The sequence below is a fragment of the Aptenodytes forsteri genome, unplaced genomic scaffold (assembly GCF_000699145.1).
Source record: "Aptenodytes forsteri isolate BGI_AS27 unplaced genomic scaffold, ASM69914v1 Scaffold50, whole genome shotgun sequence".
In the NCBI taxonomy this organism is placed as follows: Eukaryota; Metazoa; Chordata; class Aves; order Sphenisciformes; family Spheniscidae; genus Aptenodytes; species Aptenodytes forsteri.
In genome coordinates, this window is record NW_008795126.1 from 2,533,244 (window position 1) to 2,547,229 (window position 13,986).

Below are 13,986 nucleotides of genomic sequence, written 5' to 3' on the forward strand. Positions count from 1 at the left end.
TGGCGGCAAACTTTTTAGCAGGGCCTGTTGTGACAGGACAAGGGGGAATGGCTTTAAACTAAAGGGGGGTAGATTTAGACTAGATATAAGGAAGAAATTTTTTATGCTGACGGTGGTGAAGCACTGGCACAGGTTGCCCAGAGAGGTGGTGGATGCCCCATCCCTGGAAACATTCCAGGTCAGGTTGGACGGGGCTCTGAGCAACCTGATCTAGTTGAAGATGTCCCTGCCCACGGCAGGGGGGTTGGACTAGATGACCTTTAGAGGTCCCCTCCAACCCAAACTATTCTATGATTCTATGATTCTCAAATAAGGATAATTCCACTTATGCTCTCACAGGAGTGCTGTGGAGTGCAGGAGTTTTCCTAGGTCCTTCACAAATTTCCTGCAGTGTTTTACACTGGGTCTATAAGCCAAGACATAAATCCATGGGTGGGTATTATGTGTTTGCAACTGCCTAAAAGGCTATGGCTCTCTTCCCCTTCTGGATATTATGAAGTTGAGGGTGTTCTTAATCCTACGAGAGCACAAAACTCTAGGTAAAATCTACTGGAAAGTATATCTCTACATGGGCTCAGTTTTAACATCTGTAGACTTTGAGCCAAAAATCAGAACATGTCTGCCCACCTTTGCTTGTGCATTCCCTGTCTGCTCATGCTTCCTATCACAGCCTTCTTCATCCCGAGCCAGTGAGAGTATCCCAAAAGCATGTGTGTGTGCGCGCCACAAATACATACTCTTATTAAGGAGCAGCTAGTGGAGAAGTAATTATGTTCCAGTTCATCAGTTCCTCAAAGAGCAAAGTCTCTTGGGAACAAAGATTGCGAAATGAGACAGCATACTCAGACCTGAACTTTCACCAGCTGATCACGGAGACACACAATGTACTCCTTGGGCTGATCCTTCAGGGAAGCAGGTTTTCTAAGCCTGCATGATCCAGTTTGGAAGTTGTTTACCTTTTTTAACACAAAATTTTTAAATGATACTTAATCACACCAAAGAGCTTTCTTTTCCTCAGACAAATTATGTATTTACATACAATTCTCTAATTGCTTACAATATGTTGTCTTCCAAATGTAACACCTGCTTGGGGATGCTGCTAATTTAGATATAACAAGATAAACAGTAGAGTTCTGCATTTTATAAGGCAGGAGAAAAGTAATTTTAAAAATATAATTAATTAAGATTAAATAATAATAGGGATAAAAATAATGATTTTTTTTCATATTTCATAGCAGCTTCTATAGAAAATGATTTACTTTTCTATTGATTAAGGGCATATTTCTAGGAAAATTTGGCCTCATTATATGACAGAAATGAAAAGAAAAATCATGCCTCCTATTTAAAAATTAGGATATTTTAAAGACATACAGCTTTACAGCAAGAAAAAGAGCATATTATTTGGCATATGCAAATCAAGGAGGAAGAACTCTTATTCTGAGAAATTGGCGGCAGTTCAGTGCAGGTGCATTCCCTGTCTGCAGAGTGGCATCTGCGCTTCAGAATCCCACTTCAGAGGTGAGATTTTGTCCTGGGATTTGCAAGGGCACTGCGTAAAATTGCTGGTTTAGGTTTGGCAGGGTCTATGCATCCTGCTTCAGTGCTCTTGTAGAGGCAGACATCTATGTCTTTGCTGAGTGACAGTATTGTGATGATTCCCTCAGCATATGCTTGATTTCTGCGTCTGCCACTGTCATTTTGCATCCTTGAGTCTTTCTTTATAGCTGCCACGATGCCCTCCAGAGCTAAGATGGAACATACTGAGTTTTCTCTGTCTCTTCTTTTTGCTTTCTTTCGCTTTCCCGGGTCTTACTGCAGAGACCTCTCCAAAACCTTTTTCTTCCATTTGTGGCTGCTTGCATGGTACAGTGGGGAGTAAATGTTCTTTGACCATGGGGGCTTCAAAGGCAAGGTTAGATAATTGTTGACAGGTAGAGCTGTGTCTGTCCTAGTGGAAGTCTTGCCGTTCATAGTTGCTTCCTTTATTGACAAAAATGAGTTTCTGTTACATTTAGTCTGCTTTTCTTGTTCTGCTCTGTGCGTCATAAACTAAAAGGCCTATTTGGTTGTGGCTCCAAAAATGTTGGTTGAGATGAAGCACGGGGAAATGACCTGGGCTGAGAAAAGCATTTTGATTTTCACGAACCATGTTTTGAATATTTTCTGAGACCATTCATAGAAAATAACTGTATAGGGATGTTGTGTCATTTTTTTATTCCTACCACTCAATTTCATTTGCTGTTTTTTCTTCCTCCCTAGGACATAACTTTTCTTTTCTGAAGATCTGAAAGTGCTTCACAAATTACTGTTTTCTCAAACTCATATGTAGTTAAACGTAGTTTGTCTCCTTTTTAAAAATGGAGGGAAAATAGGATGCCTCCTTTGTCCAGTGTGTCCAAGCAGATGGGTTCTTGCCTCCAAGCTTGGTTTTGGTTCATTCAATCAGTTTCTGAGTTGCAGCAAACCCAGTTCCCTATGGCTCCAGAAATGTTTTTCCTTTTTCTCTGTGGCCTGATTATCTGCTCTTCACATTCTTATCATAAGTCACAGGTTCTTGGCTGTGCTGCAAATCTCCAGCCTACCATCCTTGAAACCCCCAAAGCATTCTCAGCTGCCCATCAGAATCCGCTATGTCCATTCCCTCCCACCCCCCATACTTCACCTGAGTTGTTTTTAAAAGAAATGTAACACAACCTGATAACCAAACAAATCATCACAGGAAGGGCTTTAACTGGTCTTTGTGGACTTACATACAAGTCTGAACCAGAAGTCAGATCCTGTCCATGCTTTTAGCATTTGATTTCACTGTGGAGCATTTCTGCTTCTGTAAGGATGGCTCTGTTAAATTTAGCTCAGTGCCTTTGATAACTGTGCTGTGACAAATTGTAGTCATGCCACACAATGCAGTGCTCTGATTTCTGTGGCCTGAGAATATTTACAGAATTGTATGAAGTCACTTCAGATTATTTTTTTTTTCCTGAGGAACATATTTCATTTTACATCTGGGCCTTACTAAATCCTAAATGAGTATATATGGAAGGGACAGGAGGGGGCTGTGAAATAATAGAGCCGTTTCCTTCATACCTGAAGTCCATTCTGTGCTGTAAGCAAGCAAATAGCTTTGCCACCTGCAGCCGTTTGCAAGCCAAAATGAAATGAGCTGATGTTCTCTATCCTATTCCAAGCATACAGGTGTCCACTGTATAAAAAGTGTTATTGCCATTGGCATAATTATTAATAGTGTCAGCACAGAAACCAAATGGCTCTGTTTGGAAATTGCCCTTTACACTGAACTGGGGCTGGCAGTATGGATGAGCTTTGTCACAAGGCTGTACCTCGTTAGCAAGGAAACAGGATTTCAGTCTTTAATGTTTGTAGTCCAACATCGGCACCCAGAATATGATTCAAAGTTCATTAAATCACTGTGGTCTGTTTATTGAATGCAAAGACCTTTAAACAAGGTCTTGAAGTCCTTTTTAGAAAGGATACAGAGCTTAAATTGCAAGGTAGACCAGACTTCCTCTATCCTCACCCATCTTCTTGTCTCTGATAGCATTGTTACCCACATTTTCTTAGAATCATAGAATCATAGAATAGTTTGCGTTGGAAGGGACCTCTAAAGGTCATCTAGTCCAACCCCCCTGCAGTGAGTCAGGGACATCTTCAACTAGATCAGGTTGCTCAGAGCCCCGTCCAACCTGACCTGGAATGTTTCCAGGGATGGGGCATCCACCACCTCTCGGGGCAACCTGTGCCAGTGTTTCACCACCCTCAGCGTAAAAAATTACTTCCTTATATCTAGTCAGCAGAATCTGTTGGAATTTTGCTGTGGCAAAAATGTAGTGCTGTTGAAACAAAAACTTTTCATGGGAATATATTTGCTAGTTTTGACAAGAAACTCAAAACTAAAGGTAGAATTTCATTAGTGTATTAGCCTAGTCACAAAAGGAAACAAGGCAGCGATCCGGGTATTCCTTTGCCTCCTTCATCCATCAGTCAGGATTCCTCTGATTGTGAGGGCAGGAGGTTACCATGTTGACAGAACACAAGGCTTTATTCGTACGTGCTTAATTCATAAGCATATTCACATACCAAAACAACCTGCCTTGCCTCCCTTTAGTTGTATCCAAGGATCTAAACATTTTCAAAATTTGAAACATTTTCAAAGGGCAATGAAACTGTTCCCCTCTGCACTACTTTATAATTCCTGCCCCCTGCCCCACCCCAAAAGTCTTGGACTTTTTTACTACTGTTTTATTATTTTTTTTGGAAAACTAAGGGTAGTTACTGAATTCAGCTCTGAAAGCCAGATTTTTAGAAGTCTTATTCTCATAACTCTTCTAATACTGTTATTAAATCTGGTGAAAGGTGACCATATTTTCACCTGCCATGTCAAAGTATTGGCTATTTTAGTCTTATTTTTAGCTTCTGAGCAACACTGAAGAGCCAATACAGACTGTGAAAGCAGCATCAGCAGAGACCCCCCTCCACCTGAATTCTGGTCCAGTTCAGAGGTAAGCGTGAGAGAACTGGAAAGTAAAGGCTGTGCAACAGCAAAGAGTCAGCAAAATAAGAAAGCCTGGCTGAAGCAAGAGGGAAAAAATAACAGCGATGCAAATCAAAGCAGATAGGCAGGTGAAAAAAACACATTGATGCAGTCAAGTTAATAGAGACTCAGAAAAATCATGTTATCATTTGGTTGGAAACCCCATCAAATGTACTTGGCAGGAGAAATTTATTTAGATATAACTTCAGAAAATCCCACAAAGGATCCATTCTGACATGTGAATGCCTCGCATAATCTATGAACACGCAGGTGGCTTTTGGATGCAACATGCTGCATAACAGATGCCTTTGCCTGTGTCTCAGGAGCCACTCTTTGTGCATTCATTTTGAGCCAAAACACTTTGACAATGCAAAAGATTTGGGAAAGGCTGCTTGGCTGATGCTTATGTTGTGGAGTGGGCATTTAAAACAGAAAATCTGGGTCGTTTTCATTGGTCATTAGAGGATAGTTTAACTAGCTTACTGCTTTTATCCCATAAAACTACTTAATATAATTGTGGAGACTGAACCATTGCAAAATAACCCTTGTTTATATGTATGTATATTGACATTACTGTCCAATTTGGTCTTTGGTACAAATTTCATTAGCACAGAATGTATAAACACAAGTCTCAAACAGCAATCAATACTTCACTAATATGCCGTAAAGTGCTACATCATACATTTACATAAATGATTAAAACTTCTGCTTTGCTAATGCATGCAAACTTGGTGCAGTGCAGATAACAATGCTGCACACACGGCATTTATTAGCACTGTCTTCGGCATTACTAAAGTTCAGAGATATGGCTCAAGAAACTGCAGCAATACGGAGCCATTAAGTAAGAACTCTTGCCTGCAGTGAGAGAGTTCTACTCAAAGAAATGCAGTGGGTTTTTTTTTCCTTTTAGGGATGACAGTGATTGTGAAAATAAGTCAACCCCCTTGTCAGCTGTATCTGTTTCTGGGCTCTAAGACTGCTAGGGTTTAGTTACTTGCAACAATTCTTTTGAAAGAACAATTCTGTGGTTGTTTCAGTGATTTAAATGCGTAAGGGAAATGACTGTTTTGCTCCTGGCCCACAGAGAAGTCTGTAACTTAAACTTTCCCTTACATGATATGGAAATATTGTAATGATTATTGTGGCCTCATGGTCCTATAGTTTGGGTGACACACGTCGGAATAGATCACATGGGACATTATCAAATCCATGTACCCAGAACTACAGTTCTTTGCACGTATTTCAGCAGGATTTGGATTAGCTCCTCAAAAGAAAAGGAGTTTATCCATCTGTATGCAGAGTCCCCATCTCCCAAAATTCACAGCATCCCTCTGAAGTATTTTTAAACACTTCAATATTTTCATTGCTATGCTACTGCTTGTCCAATCTTTCGCAGAAGTACATTCCTATTTCCCATTTCTGGAGGGATGTTTGCTTATCTTCTTTCAACTGTCTTGGCCTTCAGGAAATTGAAACAGAAGGGCTAAGACCCCCTGCAAGAGATTTTGTTTCACAGTGCTATGGTACTCTTTATTGCTGAATGATGAATACCAATTTGATTATACTTGGGAGCCCTGGCTGTGTTTTCTTTTGTTAAGTCAGAAGTGTGGAAATGAGTTTCATCTACTGTTAAAAAATTGCTACAATACTACTATAAAATACAGAATTTCCACTATATCTGGCTTGTTCTACAGCCCTTCTAAACTGAACTCAATTAGGCTGCGTGTCTCCTTCATTGTCAAAGATATAAAACTAATACAGTCACATGTGGGATGTGGCAATGCATTAAATCAGGAGGTTTGTCAATATTTCTGAACTGTGTCCTAAGGTGTCCTTTGCTGAAGCTCCTTTTAAACTAGTGCAAATGACTGCAGGTGTAATAAATACATCTTTATCTATATTTAAGATATTTATTATGGAATGGAACCAAGGGTATGCCAGAAGAAGAAGAGGAATTTTGCCACTAAGACTTGTGAGCAGTGTTTGTGTGCATAGATGGATAAATGAGTATGATCACTATAAAATTTCTTCTGTGACATGGGTGAGGAACCTTCATATAGACACATTTTGCTTGAGTTGGATCTTTCTGTAGAAATGTTATAGATCACATATGCTTCTGGCATAAGCTGGTGCATTTCCAGAGATTTCAGTGAAGCTTCATCATTTCACATTGGCAGAAAATTTGACCTGGTTTTGGAGAAAACAAAACAAAGCAAAACATGTAAGAACCTGATGCAAAATTCCTTTAAGTTCTCAGAAAGTCTCAGTGACCTCCATGGGCCCTTCATGAAGGACTAAAATTATTCATAATACCTGCTTTTGAGTAATTTTGTCTCTGTTATTGCTGGTTCTTTCCCTACCACCCCCTTAAATTTTACTAAGCAACACTGGTATTGAAGTAATATTTCCTAAAATATGTGCTCTGGCTGACAAAATGTCAGCATACTGTTAAACAAAAAAAAAAAAAAGAAAATGTATGTATTTTTTCCTGAAGAAGTGGGATGAGATGAAAAGCCCCATTGTCAGACACCTATCGGAGTAGGCAATTAAGAAGCAGCAGTATACTATTCACATTCAGAGCATAATTCAATAAATACATACTGCATATTCACACTCCACAACTAGTAATTACAAACAGATGCAATCAACAGGTCTTTTTCAACGTTTTTACAAACCTCATTGAACTGTTAAGAAACCTCAAACAGGAGTTAATTCAAAAGTACGCCCACACCACACACTCTCTGCTCAGATGTGTGTGCTTTTAGCACACCTCATCCCGCACCCCCAAATAAACAAATAAATAAACAGAAATGTGTGGGCGGGAAGGACTTTTATATAAGGAGAGAATTAAAAATTCAGCATGATTTCCATTACAGGAAAGTGCCCCAAATGTCAACTTTTAAAACAGACTGGGCCTAGATTCTCAGTCCCCGTCACCTCCCATTGTGATGTGTAAACTGCAGCACAGTGGTTGCCTTTAGGGAGGATGTAGTTACTCTGATGTAAAGGTGGCAAGTCAGAAGCAGTCCCTGTGGCTGAGCTGCTTTGTAGTCAAAACACCCAGGAGAAGAAAGTGTTGAGGGAGAAGATACATGCGTACTTCTTCTTCCTCTTGGGTGTAAAGATGTCATTCAGAAATGCCACATTTGCTTGATGTGTGGGAGCGGCAATGCCTATTCAAACCTAAATATTATTTTCATACGTTTTAACAGCTGTTGAAACAAAACTAACAATTGCGGTTCCACCTGTAGTTTTCCTTCTGCACCCTCGGACAGCATCAAACAAGAAATTGTGATTACAAGACATGTTGTTTGTCTTTCTGAGTGGTGTAGCAGTTTATGTCACAAGAGGCATAATCTAAAACATGGGGGAAGTTCTGGAATGAACAGCAAATATTTCTGTGAATAAGCTCAAAACATTACATTAATTGACTGTATATACTTCAAACAAAAGACGTGGTATGAAAATGCCCCTCACAATATCAACATAGTTATCACTTAATGTTCCAAATATAAAGCAACCATGTACCTTGTAATGCCATTCTGTTTTCCTCCCTTAAGAATAGGATGTCACAGCGTTGTCTATCAGCACTGTGAGCAGATCTCTTATGGAGAGTGAGAAGTCTCAGATCCCTCATTATGAGAAGAAGGTGAGAGATGTAAGAAGTCCTGGTGACCCTGAGCAGACTGGGAGGGAATGATCTGGAGGGATTCAGGTTTTGCTACAGTTTTCCTTCGCATAGTTCTGAAAGTTTGTAACTTCCTTATTGCTTTCTTGGTTCCAAAAAGAGCAGGGATTTCCCCCCCCCCCTACAACTTTGCTGCAGAATTGGTAAAAAGTTGTAGCTAATAAAAGAGGGGTCTATGGAACATAGATGGAAAAGGGACTAGTAGAGGCATCAGGAGCTCTAAACTGATTTATGGGACAAGTGACTTGGGGCCACATGCAGTAAACAACTTGAGCATTGTTCACAATCTTTAAATTGCATCCCCAAACTGTTCCAGCTGAATGCTGTAATCACCAGGCTATGTTTTCTAGTGCTCTCATTTCTGGCTTAATGAATCTTGAATTCCTTTCTGCACAGGGGCCAGCTTTAAGGGGAGAGTTGGAGGTTAGTATTCATTTTGTGACAGTCGTTCCTCCTTTGAAATCTCCTTTTTCAGATCCTTTCCCAGTCCCTAGGATATAGCTGTTCTGGGAGAGCTCATTGGACTAAATCTCTGAGAGAAATGGCTAGGGGAGACCACACCAATACAATCAAAGGGATCACTGGTGGACACCTAATTTCTGCATCTGATCATGCTCAGTTGCAAGAGGGAGCTGTTCCTATGGCAGGGGCTGGAAATCTTTCACAGTAACATGCAAGACTGTATTTTTTTATTTTTCCCCAATTTTAGGGAAGGATGGTGTTAGAAACTTACGGGGAGCTGGGACATAATGTATCTCAGAGGGATAAGCTACTACCAATCAAGTGATGAGCAGTATCAGCACCCTCTCTCTCTGCAAGGCTATCTTGTTGCCGGGTTTCACCGAGTTAAAAATTTTGCTGAATGCTGTGTTTGTAATCATGTGTGTAAGTTGTTCAGCCTGAACTAGGAGCAAGAAATACATTCCTCTTAAAAAAAAGATTATTCTGCACCATATGCTATGAAATATAATTTTTAGGTAGTCAAGGAAATTTTGAGTAAAAGTTGTATTACCTCTGGGAAGGATGGTCCTAAAGGACAGGAAGAGGGAGCATGAGTATACTTTGTACTTAGGTACCTATATTCTGATTCAGGCTCATTTTATAATCTTCAATAATTGGATACAGTTTTTCTCCATGTCTTGAATGCTCATTTACCTTTGGAAAGGATTTTGTGATCAATGGGTAGAACGTGTTTATTAAGCACGAAGTATTGTGCTAACTATTATTTAGTTGATGATTGAGCTGAGGGCCTCATACAGGTTTATAGCAAAGCATAAACCAAGGCAAAGAGAAAGAAACAATCATTCAGTTGAATTACAAATAAAAAGAGACATGCCTTTGCTACTGATTTACTCTAGCTGTATGAAATGCACATAATTTTCATTATCTCTGGTAACAGAGGAAGGACACTTGCTTTTTTCACATCTTTAAAATATATGAGTCCCAGAGTCTCCTGTAGCCTTCTTCACCCCAACCATCCCAAAGTGCTTTCCGTATTGAGACTGTGTACGGGAATCATTTTCCTGAGAGGAAATTCCCCATAAGACAGAAGGTGGCAATTGCTCATTGTGAGCAGGACTGCTCTGGAGTGTCTGAGGCAGGTGGGATGGCCCCGAATCTCAGAGTTACCTGAGGGCAAAACTGGGCCCATTTTAAAAAAGGAACAGTCAGGGAGTTCTTCAGTCTTCTTTAAAGAGACCATTGCAGTTTTGATACTGATTTCTTTCTTGGTGATATTCAGCAGACCAGCTAGAAGGATGAGAGGTCTCCAGGGTGTTCGTGGTGATGGCACATGGACTGACTTCAAAATGGAGCACCAAATCAGCTATATAGCAAGCAAAATTCCCACTGATTTGAATTGCTATGGGAGAGGTCCCAAAGGCTTTTTATATAACATGTTTCTGAAATGAGCAGCAATCCTGTTCTCCTCACGCTGGCTGTGTGGCCACTGAACCATCAGCCTTTAATTTGCTATAGTTCATCTTTTCTTGTCAGATCTGCACATTCATCCAGCACACTGAAGTTTTCTCATTTCACTTTGTTTCCCTAAATGCAGCCAGTCATAAGCTCATAGATTCAGACATACTCTTTTAAGGAACCCCCTACCTATGCTGCTTCTGTATTCAACTAGACAGAAGGGTCAGTAGTTTTCTGCACCACCATTTCATTCTCATCTCTTGCTCTGCTTCTTTGAGCCTGGACCAATTTTTCATTAAGAAGAGCTCAGCAGTAGAAAGAACACATGTGGCAGTAAAAGCAGAGTGGATTTTTCCATTTTCTACTGCCATACAATTTTTTATTTTGAAATCTAAGCACAACATGTGGCATGCTGTTCTTCAACTCAATGAATTGGTAGCTTGCTTCTCTGTGTGTTGTCACTAGCAATCATGAACTGGGGGAAGGCAATCTCTCCCAGTACTGTTCCTTCCTAGGCAAGGGTAATAGAAGCCTTGCCTTCTAGATGAAAGATTATTCATACCCTTCTACTCAGACAGTCTCATATGGTGATTTTCTTTGGAGAATACAAAAAAAGTTATAATTTGCACCATCAGGATCCTGTCTAAACACTGCAGTTTATTTCATGCCTCTAAGTCAGAACTGCGTTAATCAAAATACTTGCCATAGAATTTCTAACTACCACTTTACTGGCTAATCTGGGTTGCTCCCTGAAATGTTCACATGTGTGGGTTGAATAAAAGATAGAGCAACAGGGCTTAATTTGCCTTTGCAGACTTTTTTTTTCCCTGTGTAAGGATGGTGAATGGTACATTCTTAATTGGGGACATTTCTTTCAAGTAATCAAGCACTTGATTTGCAATCAGAGGGACTGGAGTTTGAAGAGGCTCTACAGGTATGGCCAGACGATCAGAAGCAATTGCATTCACAGCAATGCTGCCCATCTGCTGAGGGTGGTAATTTTCAGCTAATGAGTGGTTATGTCTTAAGATGCACTAACTTGGTCTCTTGTGATCATCTGTCCACATTCTTACTCTTGTTGGAGGTACAGTGTTGAAGGCTTAATTAAGTCCCAAGCCTCTTAAATATTAGGGAAGGAATTCTGCTTCCTTCTACAGTCTTTCTACTTCACAGCCCACAGTGCTGTAGACAGAGAACAAGGCGCCCTTAGTGCAAGTACAACACCGGGTTATGGTAAATGACCACGTTCAAATTCTAGCATGAGAGGGAAACATGTCAAGAGGTGATCTACAATGGGATGAAGCACAGAATTAATAGTATTGTGGAAATGCCAAGCTGTACCAGGCTAGGAGGCAGCCCACAGGCAGAGCCTGAAAATCTTAACAGGAAGAATAGTGATTTCAAAGCACCTCTCATGTACTTTGCTTAGGCCTCCTGGAGAATCCCCTCCCAGAAGTAGATGCTGCCATGGCAACAGAAAGAAAGAGCCCTTTAATATTCTGTGCATTAAGTAGACTTGCTATCAATATGCTTTTAGGATGGTAGCTTTTCTGAGTTTAATGATTAAAGATGCAAAAGTATGGTTTGGTTTTGTACTTCCCAATGAAAATTAGATCCTCCAGAGATTATGGATAAATGACTAGATATCCCAGAACATAATTTGAGCAAGTTCCAGACCACTGACCAGAAGAAAATTCAACTACTGAACACAAAGACATGTTTGCAGTCATGAACACTATCTGACAGGGTAACTAGATTATGTCAGATTTTGCTTACAGGCAACTGAAAGTAAATAAAACCTGAAAAATTACTTTACAGTGTATGACTGTAGGTGGTGAAAAATACCACTCATGAAGAATTATGATCCAAGCCAGAATTACCTTTATGTCCCTAATCTGCTCTCAAGGCTTCCTTTTTGTCTTTAAAATAAAAAAAAAGCTTCAACCTTAATATTTCTTACATGTCAGCTCAGACCCCCTTGGGTTAATACATTCCGCAGTCTTGTTGTTTACTTCTCATTAAGCTAAATGTTTTATGCAAATCATCTGACATAAAGCCAGACGACCAATCTAGAAAGGCTGTAATTCCATCTGATGAGTTCATTCAACTGAAATCTGTACTTAATTTCCATAATTATAGTACCCTATTCTCATAATGTGAACTGATTGCTGCAGAAACACAAAATAACTAAAATGCATTCAGATTTAAAATATGAAAATGATATGTCCCTTTGGGCACAAGAGTTATGTTTTACAAACAGTTTCTCTATTTTCTTTTTTTTCTCCCACAAAATATCTCTTTATTTAAGGCTGTGCCAGCCTAATTTAAAGACTATTAAAATGATAAGAGCTATTTCTAATGCAGTTTTGTCTTGATAGTGAAAAAATGGAAGAGAAGAAAGGAGGAGGGGAAAAGAAAAGAAAATTGAGAAAAAAAATTACACCAGGGCATTAACAATTATATTAATGTATTATGCTCAGAAGCCTGAAGATTGCTATCTTCCTTGTCATGCAGCTTAAACTTAGAACAAACTGGCTGTGTTGTTGCTGACAAGTCTAAGTATCTTCTTAATTATAGAATCAGCCAAATTAAGTTACTACTGCACCAATCAGGCTGTAAAAGAACTAGCGTAGCTGCTTTTCACATGGCTTGAGAGAGCTGATAAGGGTCTGAGCTTTCTTTTGGGAAACTCATGCCTTTCAAAACTCATGCCCAAACATCTTGTTTGGCTGCCCAGAACCAGAAAGGAAAGCTGTGCTTCTAGCTTTGAATTGGACTTATTGTGGTATTTGAAGGAATCTAGTCTAACAAACAGTGATATCTATTCAGCATGCTCCATCCAACAGGTTCATAAAGTATTCCAAAGTTTGAGCTCAGCATAACTCCCCTAAAAACTAAGTCACTGAGTAACCAGAAGGCCAGGCTTTCTATGTTTTTCTGTCTGGTTCTGTAGCCACAGTCGTCTTGGGAACAACAGTTACAAAAAATTGTACTTAAAAAAGTGGAGCAATACTCAGAAAACCTGGTTCAAAGGGCAGGATGCAGAAGAGGCATTTAAAGAGGTTGAATGGCATTAACCAGATGGTGTTACCAACCCCTGTTGGTGCACAGCCTTCACCGTTAGTGATCCATGAACAGCCTGCAAAATGAAACTTGTGGCTGTTACCCATAGAGTAAGAGCAAACTAATCCCTCCATCTCACACATGCTGTGTAGAAAGGTACTCTGATAGTCAGAAACGTATGCTTCTGTTCAATACAAAGCATCTTATCTTCCTGTCTCCTGCATAAAACAAAAAAATTTTTTCCTTGGATCACTCACAAAGGTAGTGGCTATTTTTGGTAAAAGTCACTGTGTCTCTCAGGTTCTGCCAGTTACCCATGGACTGCATGGTCTTCCTTCTCCAGTGTCAACTGGGGGTCCTTGAGTATATCATGATTTGTGACTGTCCATTTGTCTGTCATCCAGGATTTGTGTTACCAAGTCAATTTTTTTAATGTAGGTAGACATCCTTGACTGGTAATCTCTCATTGGGAAGCAATGCTACAGCAATTCAGCTCTACTAATGATAATTGTAATACTGTGCTTTGAAACCCAGCCTCCTTCTTGTCAACTGGGGGTCCTTGAGTATATCATGATTTGTGACTGTCCATTTGTCTGTCATCCAGGATTTGTGTTACCAAGTCAATTTTTTTAATGTAGGTAGACATCCTTGACTGGTAATCTCTCATTGGGAAGCAATGCTACAGCAATTCAGCTCTACTAATGATAATTGTAATACTGTGCTTTGAAACCCAGCCTCCTTCTCGGTGGGGGTGGGGGGTGGGGAGTGGGGA